The following is a 6,825-nucleotide window of genomic DNA, read 5'->3' as shown; positions in this document are numbered from 1 at the left end:
CTTTTCGGCCGTGCTATGTATTGGCTTATAATTGCGTCTAGCAGACGTTTACAGCGACGACCAGAAGTACACGCGCTTTAGCGCCGCACGGAAGAAAAATACAGAAGCAAACGTTAGTCATGAAAGACTGTGTGATGCTTGTGTCACTGCCATTGATATAAGCGTGTGGCCACACTACGTATTGACTAATGGAGCAAAGTGTATAGTTGTCCTGTACAAAACAGTGTGTGACCTTGTTGTAACACACTCTTTGCCCACTGTTGTGTGATTCATTTTGGCATTCACTTTCTTGTGGTTTGGGTGTCGCACACCTCTATTTGTAGAGTATAGGTGGAGCTTTTTGTCCTGCAGTGAGTGCGAGAAAGAGATGGACGGGCGGGGCGCGGAGGACGTTCCATTAGGTAATACGTGGTCGAACAGGGGTGTCCGCGGTGCTCGGCGGGGCGTGGCGGGGCGTGGCGGGGCGCGGGGCGCGCGAGGGGTGTGAAGAGCCGGGCGCGGGGGCCGTTGCGTGTCTAGGGGTGGCGCGCTGCGCGGTGCCGCGGCGGGGCGGGGGTGTGTCCCCCTGTCCATATCTCTCCCCCTTGCTGTCACACGGAAGGGCGGGCACCGGAGGGCGCGGGGTGGGGGCGGCGGCGGCGGCCGCACGCGCGCGCGGGCGGGTGGAAAACTGCTGCGCCCTCCTAAAACGATACGACCTCTCAGCAGTTCTGTCTCAGTCCGCCATGCTTGGTTTACTTACCTAGACAAGGGAAAGACGGAGGATGTAATCGACCACGACGGCCTCACGAACATCCGCCTGACGCCCCGCGAGCCCCGCGCCCCGCACGCAGCCTCGTAGTAACGCGCGATAATTCCACTAAAAACACACCTCCCTCTGCGCATATGAGACGAAAAGAAAAGAAGAGGTAACTTTGCCTTTCCCTTCAGTCACAAGATTTTAACCAATTTCATTATGGATGTCGACTGTTGCAAAGCTTTTCACACGGTGCTGGCGCCAACGGCCAGGAGGGCTGCCGCCGCGGGTCGCGGGGGCCTCCTCGGAGCGGCCATGATGGCCACTTGGCCCCTCCCGGCCTCTCGAGTAGCTGACCCCCCGGGCCGCGCTCGCGAGGTACTTGATTTATGTGGCAGTGTCAAGCCGACGTGAGCTGAGTTATGCACGCGTGTTTTTGACCCCCCTCCCCCCACCCTTCCTGCGCGGCCCACCACCTCCTTCCACTCGAGTTTATTCACTTAGAAGCCCTTGCTCCTGCTGGTCGCGCGGCGCTGGCTGGTGATCAGTTTTTCTCCCTCCCCCCTCCCTTTTCCTCCCTTTCTCTCACTCGCACGCCGCACCGCGTCCGAAAGCGCATAGCGCGCAGGGCCGTTGGGGTCGTTAAGGGTTCCGCGTGTCGCGGGTCAGCCGCCGCCGCCACCCCGGACGCAGCCCGCTGACCGCAGCATTCATATTCATTACTCCCGCGCGGGTACGTCATGCGCCCCGCCCCAGCCCGTACCGCAGCAACCCGAACACATATACGACCCCGCGTGTCGGCCATATATTTGTCAATTTTAAATTATATTAATTTAATTAGTATGCCAAATGAATGAAGGAGTCGCTTCGTGTGATGAATTGTAAATCTACCACAATAATAAAGAAAAGGTAGGTTTCAGTACAATCACACTTCCATATCCTTAAGGGACTTTTGTGTTGGTAAGCTATCAACGCATTTTAGCAATGACAATAAGGTGTAACGAGGGAAATTCTCACTATAAAACTATAAACAGCTTTTCAACTTTTCTTATCAACAACAAAATTCGACTGATTGTGAGTGCTACTTAACACTTTTGTTGTTCGTACCAATTAAGAAAATTGTTGTCGGCCAAGTATTGTACAAAATTGTTTATAGAAGAAACAAAAGCCCCCAGGAGGAATCTGAGTGATTACACTAGAAATCCAAGTGCACAAATGTTTTTGTATCCCTATAGAGGCATAAACATTTATTAACATTCCACCAACTCTTACCAACCACTGTGTTTCCAGTGTAGCTTACATCGAATCTTAACTATAAATTCACACATCTCTATGGCCAAAATTAGTGCATTTAAGAAACTGTCTGGGCGGGCAGGCCCTGTCCCGTCCGGGGCGCGCGGAATCGAACACAGCAGCGGCGCCGAGGCTTTAGAGGAGCCGGCGAGACGGGGAATAAAAAAGTGTACGCCGGCGTGTGTTCCTTTGCGCCGGCCAGCGCCGGGGGCCAGGGCGGGGCAGGGCGGGGAGGGTAAACAAAGGGCCTTACGGCGCGGAGGAAGGGACGGCGGACGACCCAGCTGAGAGACACCCTCCCTGACGCGGGGGGGAGGCGGGGGCCGGGGGTTAATAACACGTTAGGAGCCGGTGCAGGCGCCAACACTGTGCCGAGGTGCGCTACCAACATGTGCCCCGGCCCCGCCGTACGGCCCGGACAGGCCCGGTGCAGGGCTGCCACAGCCTTGTTAAGGCGCGCAGTCGGTACGTAAGGTTGGTGCGACTGGCTGGTGGTGGTGGCTGCGGTCGCCCGTTTGATTGCAGACCCTGTACTGGCCTATGTGCGCGCGAACAGAGCGGACTACTGCGCGCCCCCTTCACTATACGTCTCGTTTCTTCTATAGGCTGGCTGCTGTGTACGACGCTCATACGCGCCGAGGCGATACTTGCCAGACCAGGTGAACGGAAAAGAAAAATATATAGCTACTGGCACGACAGGAACAAGGCTAATCTAAACTGAGCAAAAATGTCCCCAGTGTTTGCAACGGATTCTACCCAAAATAAACATTCTTGTAACTTACTCTGAAAAGGCTTGATAGTGACTGTCCCACCCTTGCAAAAGTAGCAAACAATCGTGCTCTATACTCTTGCACTCTCAAAGTATTATTTGTTGGAGTCAACGTCCCCAACCCTGGCCCCTGGCGAGTGGGCCCCAGTGACTGGCCGATACAGTCTTGTCCACTATTGCGATATGATGGTCAGACGGCCAGCGCCCCGCCGCGCTACGTCAGGCCACGCCGCGCGCCACCGCTGTGCCGACCTGATGGATTTTCAATTTCATCATTTTTCGCTGCCCACGGCCCGGATGCCGCCGCCGCCGCCGCTGCCCGCGACCGGTTGGGTCCTTTTTCAGGAAGGCGTTGGGCGGGCTGGCCGGACGAGGGGACCGGGGCCTCCCTGATGGCCAAATAACGATAAGTCCCAACACCCAGAGCCGTGAGCTGGTTTTCGTGCCGTCGGTCCGCAGCGGCCGTCGTGTCGACTTTGGCAGCGAAAAATAATGAAGGGTGGACCACTCCCATTCCGACACTGGCCTCGCGTACTCTACAAGGGGTCTTCTTCTTCCAGCAATATAAGCAGAGAGAAAGATAGACGCGAAACCTCTGTTCACGCGTTGGGTGAGTGCGGAAGAGATAGACAGTTTGGTACACGACAACGTAAACGCGTCACCGTCCCTCGCATTTACTGTCATTGAAGCTTGATTCGCCGAGTCCCTCGCTCGCCCAATCTTGGCCACTGCGTCGCCCCTCCCACACTACTGGACGCCACATAGTATAAGTGGCGGAAGCGGCTATGATACGGCGGGCGTGGACCGCACTCCAGCGCATAGCCGGCTCCAGGGGGACTCCAGGCCGTCCGGCTCCAGGAGGGAGGAGACGCTTCCAGGACGGCGGAGCGCTCCGCTCGGCGGCGCCGGCGGTCCCCCCGGTCCAGTCCAGTCAGCGGGCGGAGGGAGGGGAGGGCGGTAGCGGTAGAGGATGAGGGAGCGGGCACCTCCCAAATTACAGGAGCAGCAAGGATGACTGGCTGGATGTGTGTATGTATGTCTGTGTGTACCGGGGAAGGAAGGGCGACCGAGAGCGCTGCTGCCGGCGGAGAGAAAGCCGTACTTTGACGCACTTGAAAATTGTTTTAAGAAGAACGAAATAAAGTTTTAGAGCAAAGATTTTGACGTGTTTCGATCACTTTCACAAATGAACAAAACGCAAAAAGACCACTGACACGGCACACTCGCCGCAAACATACAAAAGTGGCGGTTGACTATATTGTAGTGCGACGGAATAAAAATAAAATTTGAATTTCTCGCCCCCACTGCCGTGGCCTGCAATGGCGGCCCGCGTCACGCGCCAACGCGTTCTACCCTCGACTCGCCCCCGCCCTCCGCCCCGCCGCGCCCGTGCGTCAACACCGCGCGGACAGTTGCCGCCTAGTTGGCCAGAAAAAAACAAACAAACAAAAATAAGACACGGCACGACGCGCTGCCTTGCATACACCCGCACAGCACTTTCTCGGTCTATTTTTCTAATTTTGAAAATATTTTATTTTTACAGTTTGACAAACTTTGAGGAACTCCCTTGGTTTGACGAAAACTCCTCAGATTTCGAGGAAGTCTCCTTTAAAAATGTGGGATTTTTCCTCATTTTTTGAGAAGATTTCTTAAAATCTGAGACGAGACTTGAGGAGTTTTCCTTATACAAACATGAAAGTTCCTCTAAGCTTACACTTTTTCCTCAAGAAATAAACATTGTTTTTACCGTGAATACATGGCAAACCGCTTCGGTGCGGTCGCAAGGCAAAAGATGAAAGAAACTCAACGCCAAAAACGAAAAAAAGAACATGAAAATAAATAAATAAATGTACAGTCAAAAAACTGAGGAACGGACTGTGAAATCATTGACGTTGGCACCCTGGGGCGGTTTGGTCTGGTATTTCCTCGGTGCCATACCTGGCCCGACCCGCCACGCCCCGCTCGGCCGGCACGGCTCTGGTCCGAGGCCGACGCGGTCGACAATGATGATGTAGCGGTCACTATTTAGCTAATCGATATCCTACAATTAGTTGCCGATTATGAAGCCGGGGGTCGTCTTGTGCCGCCCCGCCCCGCCCCGCTCACCCCTCCCCCTCGCTCTGCATGGGACGCGCTGCCAGTGTCACTCATCACTCGGGGCGGCAACTTCTTCATCCACTCTCATAAACAATAAAGCGCTATCGATTCGGATTTTGGAAGGAGCAGTCTGTAGTACAAGCTCACTCTCGTCCCTCTTGTCCTTAAAATATACTAAGAGATTTACACTGGCGCCTCTTGCCACCTTAAACCAAAACTGACTTTAAGTAGACTGCTTAAGATTTTTCGCTTGTTGCATTTCTGCCCCCCTCCTTTTTTTTCGTTTTGCTTTGCTGATCGGGCGGAGGCATAAGGAGCAACTTACCCCCCTCCCTCTTCCAATCACCCAAAAGGGACGGAAAAGGGCAGCAAAGGCGCGTATATACCGGCCGGCACACACAACCCCTCGGCGCGGTTAATCACTAATAACAAGTTTTGCAACTAAACTTTGCACGCGCGGAGGTGTGCCGGCCCGCCGCTCTGGCGCCGCTCATTGTGTCTATGGGTCCCTCGCCCCGCCCCACCCCCCGCTAGCCCGCCACACCGCGGCCGACCTGGCCGCAGGGGCGGCACCGGACCCTCTGCCCTGCGGGTCAATGCAGGGCCATCCCAAAAGGCACAGGACCCGCGATTATCGGCGGCACGCACACACACTCACACACACACACACACACACAATAAACAGACGCCACGGCAGAAAGCTAAGTAGCCGAATTTCCTAATTGCCGCGGTGCGCACCGCAACCTTCCCTACCCTCCTTGTGCTTCCACCCTGTGTTTGAGCCCCGGTGCTTTATGGCTCTCGTGAAAGTGATTTGGCGGCCGTCTGGGTCGGCCGGGCTGGTCGAACAGCCGTGCCCCAGCAGCAGTAGAAGCAGCAGCAGCAGCAGCAGAGCGGAGCAAGGGAGTCTGCAACTTGCAAAACGAACAACATACGCACACAATATGAAGCGGCCCGGGCAGCGGCAGCCCCCTAGGAGGACGACGTAAGTACCAACAAAGGATGGGCGAGATTTACGCGCCCTGCAGCAGCAGCAGCAACGACGGTGGGAGCCGATTTAAATCTAAAGCAAGTCATCCCCCCTCCCCCCCCCCCAGACTTCTCCAGTGGCGCGACGTTTCCAAACCCGCCGCCGCCGACGCCGCTGTCGACCGGGTCGCAACACACACGTAACCGAAGTAGCTGAACTCGTAATTATATGGCTCCGAATGAGCGCATAACTTACCTACCGAGGAGCAGCACGCCGTGTACCGTCTCCTCAAGGCTGTGCAACAACGTGTACGCACAGGGGCGCGGCGGCCCGGCCGGACCGAGCCAAGCAGCAGGAAAAGAAATAAAAAGGACCTGCTGCATCTGTTAAATTTTACAGGTCTTCTCCTCCTCCTTCTTCTTCGTCATCATCCTCTCCTTCTTTCGGGCTTGTCATGTTCACCGTGCTGCTGGCCGTGAGATGAATTCACAACCGTGCCGCGCGCTGCGCTCAGTCGTACCAAACATCGGCGCCATCACGGCAAGCGCGGCGGGAGCACCTCTCCGCCCGTCCCGTCCCCTACCTTCCAAGGTACCTTCCCCCCGGGGCAGTGGCGTGCTACGGGGGCGGGACGGGCTCCGCAGCGGTGGCAGGGGCGGGGCCCGGGCGGGGCGGGGGAAGTACCCCCGGGCAGCGGCGGGTGGTCGGACATTCGTTGACGGATGGACTGATGCAGCTGCAACATGCCCCGCTCGAGCCTCAGGTTCTCTCCTCTTTCTCTGTTCTCCTCTCCGCCGCCGCCGCCGCCTGGTCATGAGCGCCCCCGGGCCGGTCATGCTTGTCAAAAATAACAACAAGGAAAAAGTTAAAAAAAAAAAAAACGGGGAGCGCGTCCACTTGACGCTTCCGTTTCGAAGAAAAGTGTTAACTTTAAACCTGCTCTCTCCCAAGTATTCTCTC

Source organism: Frankliniella occidentalis, unplaced genomic scaffold (genome assembly GCF_000697945.3).
Source record: "Frankliniella occidentalis isolate FOCC.00 unplaced genomic scaffold, Focc_3.1 Scaffold45, whole genome shotgun sequence".
In the NCBI taxonomy this organism is placed as follows: domain Eukaryota; kingdom Metazoa; phylum Arthropoda; class Insecta; order Thysanoptera; family Thripidae; genus Frankliniella; species Frankliniella occidentalis.
Note: the sequence above shows the minus strand (reverse complement) of the source record.